Below are 13,367 nucleotides of genomic sequence, written 5' to 3'. Positions count from 1 at the left end.
TTGATAGCAGTTTTCCTTTTTTTCACGGTAGATCTTACGTTCATAAAGTCTTCTTTGTTACTCTTTATCTTTCTTGATTGAAAGGTCTTTAAATATATGAAGTCAATTCCTCTCTTCATTCTGCTACTTTATGAATGAATTGTATTGTTACATATCAGATAAATACCTATGACGATGACAACGTTGATGATGATGATGATGATGATGATGACGACGAAGATGACGACGGCAATGTTGATGACGACGATTATGACGACGATGATGATGATAAGGATGATGACGATGATGATGATTATGATGATGATGACGATGACGACGACGACGACGACGACGACGACGACGACGATGATGACGATGATGATGAAAGATTGATGTTTACGTTAAGTGTGGCAACTATCTCATATATAGCAGGATGGGAACAAGTAAAAGAGAGGCAAAAGATACCAAAGGAATTATATTCAAACTCATAAGTCGAAAACAAACTGACAATGCCATGGCAAAAAAAAACCAAACAAGATCAACAGTACGCAAAACACAACATAGAAAACTCAAGACTAAGCAACACGAACCACACCAAAATACCGTTTTTACAAAACTACAAAAGACAAATTGCTCGTCGAAATTTCAAAGAAATAAAAATGTAAACAAACATGATATTATTTTCATATTTTGAATGCATCAACTACTTTTTCTTAAAAATATCCTTTCATATTACTGTTTTAAACGGTTCTTAAATGCTTGATCCCCGTTAGTTATTCTTTCACGATCAGTTTTCTCGATATACCGAATGACAGACGGGATTAAGGACCCTAGATAGATAATATCATTGTACCCATATATGTATATGTGTAGTATACGTCAGGGAGACAGCAACCCAGCCATAAAAATATATATTTCAAGTAGCCTCTTTTTAATAAAATAATGCAGTGAGATGCTGTTATCGATACATTAAAATTTTGTAAAAAAGAAAACTTCCAAGTTCTGTAATGTGAGGACCCAGCAAATGTGTTGATCTTAAGAAATAAATTTTCATTAACTTATCTATAGGAAACGCATAAAAGCAACTGGACTTACAATAACAGCCTATTAATTAAAGACGTCTGGTTAAAAGATAGGTATGTAATAGGAATACAATACTTCATTATACCATTTATACCAATCGTTTATTTTTAATTTAATTTTTTTACAAATAGATTGATATCTCGAATGTTTGAATTTTCCCACTAGAATGGACAAAGGGAGAGAATTTAAATAATATCAGTAATCGTTTTTGAAAGAATAGATTTTAATTGTCATACGAATGAATCTGGATGGGTGAAATTTGCAGACTACTGTACACGCCGTTCATAAACAATTTGATACGTGTTTACATCTATGGTACCGAATATGAACGTTTGTGACGCCAAAAGATTCGTGAAATTCATTTAAGGAATGACTAATATTTTTTCTGTCTATGAAGAAATAACCTCAAAAATATGGTGCACACTGAATATTCCGCGTAGCGGGTTAATTATATTTAAAAGTGTGCACCACATTTTTGAGGTTATTTCGAATAGACAGAAAAAATATTACAGTCTTTCCTTATAATTTAATTCTAAATTCCATTTTTATGGAGTAAATCATGAAAAAAACGTTGATGACGTCACGGTCACATGACAACATTATGTGTATGAGCTGATAGACAAAAAACTTTCAGCCAATCAGAAGACGTGTTACATCAAAAATTAAATTATAATCTGGTTCTATGAATGAAATAGGTGTGGGATAAAAGTCAACGTGACGGCACCCCAGCGAAAAGAATCTAAAATAAGTATAATTATTTAGAAATAAATTGGGGAAAATCGTAAACATGTTCAATTACATTTTGTTTTATTTGCCCATCAACCAACTTTTAATGCTTTCTTTTTTGTTTAAAACTGATCCTTGTGTGATATTATCAGTGTTTGTCGGTGTTAATTTTCATGCAAGTGGTTTATTATATAATTTTTTCAGGTCTTCAATGTCTCTGTGTTACAACTGATTATTCTTTCTGTATCTTTTTTTATGATGATAATTTGATATTTCGCATTGAGTAGTACAGTGCCCAGTTTGTTACATCATGTTTGTTTTTATTCACTATTCCTAGCCTCGTCTTCGGTGACATTTCAAGGTTGTTTGTTCAATATTTGTTATTGAAAGATTTTTTTAAACATTTTGTATGATTTGCATGTTTTAAAATACTTGAATGTGATGGGTCCCGCTCTGTTGAAATGTTTTCACTTCGATAGACCATGTTGCCAAAACTATATTCATAACCTATGTAACCACTATGTCGATTTCACTGTGATATATTCATGCGCGATAAACGAAAAAGAATCCAACGGACTTTCATTCACTTCGTGAGTTAATCGGTCCAGTTTACACAATAACTTCTAGACAAATTTGCTTACTCCTATAATCATTTTATTTTCAAAAGTTCATGTTTTCGCAGTTTCTCGTTGTCATTCCTAACTGGTTTTGTCTTATTCTAATGTTTTTTTTTTTATTTGTTTGCTAAAGTACATGTATTTCATGTGCCTCGAATGCAGCTCTCTGTGTCAATCTATACATTTGCTCTAGTATCCCTTTAGCTTTGCTGAATTACTATTCTTGTAGTATCTAGCCCGCCAATTTTTCTAAGTTGTTAGGATCAGAGCCCTGTTCTATAATTGTCTCTTCAAGACTTTTCTTCATGTTAAGGTATGTCTTATAGTCCAGTTCCATTCCCATAGCTTTGCATATAAATTTCATCTGGTTGTAAGCTAAAACAAACATGTTTTTTGTTTAATATGAATGTACATTCACGGATTTGTATCATTTAAAAGCAATATTTATCACTACAACTTAATTGACACTGCATTGTCTGCAGATACTGAAACAGTTAAGACGTACCTGGATCCACCTAGTCTATATATATTGATTAGAACGTCTACATATATTGTTTAGAACGTCTACAGATATTGTTTAGAACATCGACAGATATTGTTTAGAACGTCTACAGATATCGTTTAGAATGTACCTAGATCATCTCCATATATATTCATAGTCTGCAGATATTAAAATGAATAGGACGTACATTGATCGTCCTTGATAAGTCCACATAACTTAAGAAATACGTATCTGGATCGTCCCTGATATGTCCACATAACTTAAGAAATACGTAACTGCGACTCTTTTCACAAAAAATCTTACGATTAAAATTGATCGTAAGTTATACTGAAATGTGTATGACTTACGAGTATTTTTACTCTTAAGATTGTTTGTGAAAAGAGCCGCAGGATCGTTCCTGATACGTCCACATAACTTAAGAAAAACGTAACTGGATCGTCCCTGATACGTCCGCACAACTTAAGAAATACGTACCTGGATCATCCCTGATACGTCCACATAACATAAGAAATGCGTACCTGGACCGTTCCTGATACGTCCACATAACTTAAGAAATACGTACCTTGATCGTCCCTGATACATCCACATAAGTTAAGAAATACGTACCCGGATCGTCCCTACTATGTCCACATAAGTTAAGAAATACGTACCTGGATCGTCCCTGATATGTTCACATAACTTAAGAAATACGTACCTGGATCTTCCTTGTTACATCTACATAACTTAAGAAATACGTACCTGGATCGTCCTTGATACATCTACATAACTTAAGAAATACGTACCTGGATCGTCCCTGATATGTCCACATAAAATTAAGAAATACGTACCTGGATCGTCCTTGATACATCCACATAACGTAAGTAATACGTACCTGGATCGTCCTTGATATATCAACATAAATTAAGAATTACGTACCTGGATCGTCCTTGATACATCCACATAGTCTGCATATATTGAAACAGTTAGAAAAGCATAGACCAAGGAAGGCACAGATGGTCCGACACATGTTCTTACAACAAATGTAACAACAGCAAACTATAAAGCAGAAAAAACACAGACAAACAAATGCTTTGAATAGCAGCGTCTTCCAGTTCTTCGTTATGACAGATATCATTGCTTCTTTCTGGAAGGAAATTTACAAGTAAATGATTTAATTGAAGCAGTGCTTATAAAAATTGAGTTTTACTGTGCTTATTCCTGTTTGTTCGTTTATTCCACATTGACTAGAGGAATTGGGGGAGAATTGAGATCTCACAATACATGTTTTACTCCGACGCATTTTTGCGCCGGGCCCAAGTCAGGAACCCCCCAGCCTTTGTTATTCTTGTGTGTGTGGTTTTTTTTATTTTTACGACTTTCCACTTTCCTGTGGAAACCCTTTTAATTTTGTTCTGATTATATATTTTTTTTCTTCCGCTAAATTTGTTTCTTGCGTGTAATTTTTGTTTCGCAACATGTCGCTTAGATATTTAGAACAGTTTATGCGCTTTTGAATTTTACCCTGCTAAACCGAACAACGACAAATTTTTTTTTCAAAATTGCTCGTTTAATCCTCAGGATTATTTTAACCGAAGCGATATTCAAATCTATATGAGATGTATTTCCCCTTTTGTATTTGACATAAGTGATAAATAAATGTATCTAATTTTACGACTGGCGTATTTCAATTTACGCCAAGTCTAACACTTTTATCTACGCCTGTCACTGATATGTATTTATACCTGTCCTGCTCATTGGCACAAAACTACCAGTTACGCCTGGTTTACGCCAGATTTCCGGTATGATTTTGATTTCTTTTGGGTTTTTTTTTCGAGGACACTGTTGGTACTACAAATCTACAAAATACTCAAACCCAGACGAAGTTCTACATCAATTTCATATTTCTACAAATGACCTATCCTCAATAGAGCTATAACACAATTTAAATTTTCCATTTTGTAAGACAATAATCATGCATCAGTATACTAAACTGGTACCTTGCCGTTATTTGACAAGTTTGACAATACTTGTATATTTCGGAGGCATACTAAATATGTCACGAAGGTAAGCAGCCTCACTATTACTACTCACGTCATTTTCATCGTAATCTAAATCTTCCAAATCGTAATTCCAGTCATGTGAATCTTCATAATCGTACCGCCGACGTCGATGCCTTTTCCATGAAATGTTTCTTCTCGGCAACGTCTCGGGTCTTTGTAAAGAGGAATCGAATTCCTTTGAGATTATTGGTGTTGTATTCTGTAATTGTAACTGGTCGATCGTATGACTTTGGTTAACCACCTTATTTCCTGTTGAAAAGGTTTTATTTTTAACATATTCAGAATATTCCGCTGCAAAAAAGAAATATACTGACATGAGTGCAATTGAAATGTACTTTGTTATTGTCAAAGTCATAACAGTGCTTCACTGAAATTCTGATAAAAAGTATTTGTTAAAACAAATATATTTGTGTAATTGACAAAATTAATGTCAAAACACAGTATATCTGACAAGAAAATAGTGATGAACCACTGACTTTACGTAAAATGAAGATATGAAAAAGATCTGAAGGTTTTATTTATGGAGGGTTAGCGTGTCTCTACCAATCTTTTTTTCTTACATAGATACATGTATAGACAGGTGTGTATACATTTACGCAGCAATCCTGAGGCAATTCGCCAAAAACATATTCTGTATTGCAGTTTATTCAGCTCAGTGTAGTTTAAATAATTTACATTATTTCCTTTATCTTCCGCTATGATTAACATACCATGAATTTCCTTCTAAAAATAATGGCCCTATTTAACGGTAGGTGCCCAAAGCAACATAGAGCTATACTCATAAAAACCCTTATCCCAAACCACAGGGGCTTGTTTAGTGGGTGCTTTTGATATTTTATATAGAATAAAACAAGGATAGCGACCGCTATTGACAGTAAAACTAAATGATCTGATCCACTAAACAAGGATAGCGACCGCCATTGACAGTAAAACCTCATCTGAACAACTTAACAAGAATAGCGACCGCCATTGACAGTAAAACCTCATCTGACCAACTTAACAAGAATAGCGACCGCCATTGACAGTAAAGCCCCTATTTAAGAAAAATGACAGACTTAAGCCTGAAAATTACAGGCCTGTTGGCATTTTAAGTATTGTTTCTAAAATTCTAGAAAAAGCTGCCTATAAGCAACTTGAAAAAATTTTGATTTCAAATGAGTTTCAATCAGGATTTAGAAGTTCATATTCAACTGATTCTTGTCTCATTCACTTGATAGATCATATTAAAGCTCAAACAGCCAAAGGTCTTTTTACAGGCATGGTCCTATTAGACCTACAGAAGGCATTTGACACAGTAGATCACAAGATATTATGTGACAAATTAGAAGTAAGTTGGGTTAGATCTATACCTTGGTTTGAGTCATATTTAACAAACAGAAAACAGGTTGTAAGTGTAAATGGGGTGATTTCAGAAGTGTGTAATATTACATGTGGTGTCTCTCAAGGTAGCTTACTGGGTCCACTTTTGTTTTTGATCTATGTCAATGATGTTCAAACTAGCATCGACTCAGATTGTAAAGTTTTGATATATGCAGATGATACTGCAATTTTATTTTCCCATATAGACCCTGGGGTCATCTCGCATAAATTATCCAGAATGCTGGAATCATGCCACGATTGGTTAATTGACAATAAATTGTCCTTACATTTGGGAAAGATGGAGAGTATAATTTTTGGTCCTGGTCGAAAACTTCGGTCTTTAATACCGGGTGATTTTGCTATCTCCTGTAATGGTATTAATAATTAAATCCAAAACTTTTGTAAAATATTTGGGAATAATAATTGATCAGTTTCTAACTGGTGATTTTATTGTCAACTCTATAGTGAAAAAAGTCAATCAAAGGCTTAAATTTTTATATAGAAACAAAGAGTGTCTAAATTTTCAATCTAGGAAAACATTGTGCTCTTCCCTGATTCAATGTCATTTTGACTATGCATGTGCATGCTGGTATGAAGGTATATCAAAACAAATGAAGAATAAACTTCAAGTGGCACAAAATAAGATTGTGAGATTTATTCTGCAATTACATCCCAGAAAGAGTGTGACATATATTGAATTTAAGAAATTGGGCTTTTTAAATATTAGTAATAGAGTCAAACAACTAAGACTCAATCATGTTTTTAACATTTTTAACAATTTATGCCCAAATTATTTACATACTAATTTTGTTAAAAATGAAACATATTTCAATACAAGATCTAGTAGTAAAAACTTTTATATACCAGGAATTAAAGGGTGTGAATCCACCACTTTCTTTTATAATGGAATAAAAGACTGGAATTCGTTACCAGACATGATTAAAAGTTGCTCTAAAAAATATAATTTTAAAGTACAGGTGAAAAAATTTTTGATGGATAAATTTAAATCCATCTTTAATAGTGAATTTGTTTTTTATTAATTATACTGGGGCTTTGACCATTTATCTGTGATAAATTCTAAATGATTTGTGCTTGTATTTTCTATGTGTCAACCCTTGGTGTAAACTGGAAGGCACGTTATAAAAGGACCCCACTGGAAATAAGTTTTACTAACTTTTGTGAGTCATCCTAAGATATTAGGCTACAGTGAAAATCTAGTCAAGTTAAATTTCACTCATTTTTAATCTAGTCTAATCATGTTATCAAAATATCATGAAAATTTTCATAATTTTATTCTTATTTCTTAAATTAAAATATTTAGTAAACTCGTATATCATTTTAGTGTCTATAAACTATGTCTAGTGCTATATCTGTGTCTTTGTAATATTTTGTATCTGTCAAATTCATGCCTTTTTATCTTGAATAAATATATAAAACCTCATCTGACCAACTTAACAAGAATAGCGACCGTCATTGACAGTAAAACTTCATCTGACCAACTTAACAAGAATAGCGACCGCCATTGACAGTAAAACCTCATCTGACCAACTTAACAAGAATAGCGACCGTCATTGACAGTAAAACTTCATCTGAATTATTAACAACTAAAATATCATCTGTGCCCAAACCTAACCCTAACACTAACCCTTATCCTAAACATTACCCTAACACTAACCTTTTCCTAAACATTACCCTAACACTAACCCTTATCCTAAACATTACCCTAACACTAACCCTTATCCTAAACATTACCCTAACACTAACCTTTTCCTAAACATTACCCTAACACTAACCCTTATCCTAAACATTACCCTAACACTAACCCTTATCCTAAACATTACCCTAACACTAACCTTATCCTAAACATTACCCTAACACTAACCTTATCCTAAACATTACCCTAACACTAACCCTTATCCTAAACATTACCCTAACACTAATCTTTCCTAAACATTACCCTAACACTAACCCTTATCCTAAACATTACCCTAACACTAACCTTATCCTAAACATTACCCTAACACTAACCCTTATCCTAAACATTACCCTAACACTAACCCTTATCCTAAACATTACCCTAACACTAACCCTTATCCTAAACATTACCCTAACACTAAACCTTATCCTAAACATTACCCTAACACTAACCTTATCCTAAACATTACCCTAACACTAACCCTTATCCTAAACATTACCCTAACACTAACCCTTATCCTAAACATTACCCTAACACTAACCCTTATCCTAAACATTACCCTAACACTAACCCTTATCCTAAACATTACCCTAACACTAACCCTTATCCTAAACATTACCATAACATTAACCCTTATCCTAAACATTACCCTAACACTAACCCTTATCCTAAACATTACCCTAACACTAACCTTTTCCTAAACATTACCCTAACACTAACCCTTATCCTAAACATTACCCTAACACTAACCTTTTCCTAAACATTACCCTAACACTAACCTTATCCCAAACATTACCCTAACACTAACCTTATCCTAAACATTACCATAACACTAACCTTATCCTAAACATTACCATAACACTAACCTTATCCTAAACATTATCCTAACACTAACCTTCTCCTAAACATTATCCTAACACTAACCTTCTCCTAAACATTACCCTAACACTAACCCTTCTCCTAAACATTACCCTAACACTAACCCTTCTCCTAAACATTACCCTAACACTAACCTTCTCCTAAACATTACCCTAACACTAACCTTCTCCTAAACATTACCCTAACACTAACCTTCTCCTAAACATTATCCTAACACTAACCCTTATCCTAAACATTACCCTAACACTAACCCTTATCCTAAACATTACCCTAACACTAACCTTTTCCTAAACATTACCCTAACACTAACCCTTATCCTAAACATTACCCTAACACTAACCCTTATCCTAAACATTACCCTAACACTAACCTTTTCCTAAACATTACCCTAACACTAACCTTTTCCTAAACATTACCCTAACACTAACCTTTTCCTAAACATTACCCTAACACTAACCTTTTCCTAAACATTACCCTAACACTAACCTTTTCCTAAACATTACCCTAACACTAACCTTTTTCCTAAACATTACCCTAACACTAACCTTTTCCTAAACATTACCCTAACACTAACCCTTATCCTAAACATTACCCTAACACTAATCTTTCCTAAACATTACCCTAACACTAACCCTTATCCTAAACATTACCCTAACACTAACCTTTTCCTAAACATTACCCTAACACTAACCTTATCCTAAACATTACCCTAACACTAACCCTTATCCTAAACATTACCCTAACACTAACCTTTATCCTAAACATTACCCTAACACTAACCTTTTCCTAAACATTACCCTAACACTAACCTTTTCCTAAACATTACCCTAACACTAACCTTTTCCTAAACATTACCCTAACACTAATCTTTTCCTAAACATTACCCTAACACTAACCCTTTTCCTAAACATTACCCTAACACTAACCTTTTCCTAAACATTACCCTAACACTAACCTTTTCCTAAACATTACCCTAACACTAACCCTTATCCTAAACATTACCCTAACACTAACCTTTTCCTAAACATTATCCTAACACTAACCTTTTCCTAAACATTACCCTAACACTAACCTTTTCCTAAACATTACCCTAACACTAACCTTTTCCTAAACATTACCCTAACACTAACCTTTTCCTAAACATTACCCTAACACTAACCCTTATCCTAAACATTACCCTAACACTAACCCTTATCCTAAACATTACCCTAACACTAACCTTTTCCTAAACATTATCCTAACACTAACCTTTTCCTAAACATTACCCTAACACTAACCTTTTCCTAAACATTACCCTAACACTAACCTTTTCCTAAACATTACCCTAACACTAACCTTTTCCTAAACATTACCCTAACACTAACCTTATCCTAAACATTACCCTAACACTAACCCTTATCCTAAACATTACCCTAACACTAACCCTTATCCTAAACATTACCCTAACACTAACCTTTTCCTAAACATTATCCTAACACTAACCTTTTCCTAAACATTACCCTAACACTAACCTTTTCCTAAACATTACCCTAACACTAACCTTATCCTAAACATTACCCTAACACTAATCTTTTCCTAAACATTACCCTAACACTAACCTTTTCCTAAACATTACCCTAACACTAACCTTTTCCTAAACATTACCCTAACACTAACCCTTATCCTAAACATTACCCTAACACTAACCTTTTCCTAAACATTACCCTAACACTAACCTTTTCCTAAACATTACCCTAACACTAACCTTTTCCTAAACATTACCCTAACACTAACCCTTATCCTAAACATTACCCTAACACTAACCCTTATCCTAAACATTACCCTAACACTAACCCTTATCCTAAACATTATCCTAACACTAACCTTTTCCTAAACATTACCCTAACACTAACCTTTTCCTAAACATTACCCTAACACTAACCTTTTCCTAAACATTATCCTAACACTAACCTTTTCCTAAACATTACCCTAACACTAACCTTTTCCTAAACATTATCCTAACACTAACCTTTTCCTAAACATTATCCTAACACTAACCTTTTCCTAAACATTACCCTAACACTAACCTTTTCCTAAACATTACCCTAACACTAACCCTTATCCTAAACATTACCCTAACACTAACCTTTTCCTAAACATTACCCTAACACTAACTATTATCCTAAATCTATCCCTAACACTTACCAAAAAAAAAAAAAACACAACTAATCTAACACTTACCGCGAATTTTAAAATCCTAACCTTAAAGCACAGGGACACATTAAGAAGGCCCAGAATATTGACAGACAGACATTTAAGGCGAAGTGTACGTAATTAACTACTCCACAGAATTTTTTTAAATTTTACATGTGGATTCTGCTTGTAAAAATACATCAGACAGTAAAATAAAAAAAGGGGGTAACCGTTTTCGTTTTTCAGATACAAGCTGTCGAAATTAACAGCTTGATACGCCAAAAATACAAAGGATATATAGGGAAAATCATAAAAATCGGCAGATACTTTTACTTTATCAAGATTTTCTATTTCGTTGGTCCACAGAATTTTTTTAAAAATCGATATGCGATTCAAAAATGAACGACGAACCCATTGGTGCAAAGAAAGTCCTTAGCAACCGTGCTAGTTTTCAAGCTATATCCTGTGGAAGTTTAATTTTTAGCGGAAAAAATAAAAACATTCGGCGACGTTATTGATGTCTACTGTAACGTCATCACAATTTCTACTCTATATAACGCTATTATAAAGGTCAAAAGAAGAACACGCATATGAATTTTAGCAAAGTAAAACAGATCGGAGTTTTTGATATAACTTCCCGTAGCACAGATCATTCCCAGTGTTAGCCTTAGCATTGTGTATATTGCGTATAATGCTATAGCATTGTGTATAGTGTAATGCTAAAGCTTTGTGCATGGTGATATGCTATAAATGTACTGGTGTTATACTATAAATGTACTGGTGTAATACTAAACATGTACTGGTGTAATGCTATAAGAATGTACCATGGGCGATGCTATACGAGTTTACCTAGTGTAGCGCCATACAAATTGTTCCTGTATATAATGCAAATGAATTGCAGTTTTGTTAATATAATATGAAAATAAGGAGATGTGGTATGATTGCAAATTAGACAACTATCTGCCACAGTTTAAGGTAGACCGGGTGTCTTTTTCTGAGCGTCCGTTCTGATCATGTTGCAAAAATACTTTTTTGTTTTAAAAATATTTTACCAAGTATCATTTAATATACAACAAAATACCTAAAACTTGAAATTTAAAGATTGAACTATCAAAACATTAAGTGTCGTAAAGTATATTTAAAATTTTTGGGGATTTTTTCAAGAAAATAAGGCCCGTGACCCCCTATTTTTATTTGATATTTCGGAGTTATTAATGAAAAGCAATTCTCTCATCGAATTTTAGCCAATTCTATCGTTTAATGTTTCCACAATAAGGAAAACTTAAGTTTCCTCTATATTAACAATATAAAATAACCCAAATTTCGTTAATTTCAATGTGTTATTACGAAAAAACAAGGTCCGTGATCCCCAGTTTTTGTATTGAAATTTGAAATTACATTGACCCAGAAGTCTTTTACAGAAGTTTAAGGAAAATCTATCGTCCAATATTTAGACACCCCAGCTACCTTAAATCATGTGGATGTAATTATTATAGGCAACCATACGGCCTTCAACAATGACAAAAATCCATACCGTATAGTCGGTTATAAAAAGCCCCGACATTGTAGACCCTAGTTTCTTCACCCCCTCCCCCTTCTTCCCCTACCTTATACTACTGCTGAATGATACACAAAACCACAACAAAAGAAAACAAATTTCGCTATCCCTTCGAAATTGGAATTTGATAAAGAAAAAATAACACGTTCTATTTTTATCATACATGTGTAGTTTCAGTTTCAACCATGGTTCTAAATTTAGATTTTACTTTCCCAAAAAATTGCGGACGGAATAGAAAACACCTGTTTATTTTCTGCACCTTGAAAACTGAGATTTGGATGACATAGATTTTACTTATTCTGAGATAAAAGTAATAGTGCTCAATTCTTAGTTTCTGAGTGTGTAATGTTTTGTGGACGGAATCTGATGGGTTTTTTTTTGCTGTTGGCTTTTTCTTCGGCTTATAAATGTTGTACTAGTGGTCGATTACCCTTAGTATCTTTTATACTTTTTACATAAATAATAAAATATAAAACATCAATTGCATAAAATCGGACATGCCAACGTCTTTCTTGTTCAACACACAAATTCACATGCAATATAATTATTCGTTACCTACAATTTTACGCTACACTGAATTTCATTCAAAACTATGGTTTTTCAAAAAATATTGTGGGGTCAATTCTGGTTTGATTTTAATGAATTTGATACGAATAGAAGCAGAATTGTCACTGGTTTATTTGTTTATTTGGTTATAATTTTGTTGTTTAGGCGTTTTTACCTTCTGTTGAAATAAACACGAGTCGTACTGTGTACC

At 33.5% G+C, this 13,367-nt stretch overlaps 1 long non-coding RNA gene across 1 annotated transcript; it reads right to left on the bottom strand.

Moving 5' to 3' along the window:
- Nucleotides 1–2,420: 2,420 nt before the first annotated feature.
- Nucleotides 2,421–5,237, bottom strand: LOC127721980 (uncharacterized). Its single transcript, XR_007991559.1, has 3 exons — nucleotides 4,978–5,237; nucleotides 3,823–4,030; nucleotides 2,421–2,780 (listed from the first exon to the last, which is right to left on the bottom strand). It is a non-coding gene; the product is annotated as an uncharacterized LOC127721980 (long non-coding RNA).
- Between the last annotated feature and the right edge of the window lie 8,130 nt (nucleotides 5,238–13,367).

This window comes from Mytilus californianus, unplaced genomic scaffold (assembly GCF_021869535.1).
Source record: "Mytilus californianus isolate M0D057914Y unplaced genomic scaffold, xbMytCali1.0.p SCAF_12, whole genome shotgun sequence".
Lineage (NCBI taxonomy): Eukaryota > Metazoa > Mollusca > Bivalvia > Mytilida > Mytilidae > Mytilus > Mytilus californianus.
Note: the sequence above shows the minus strand (reverse complement) of the source record. Positions and strands in the feature narration are given on the sequence as shown.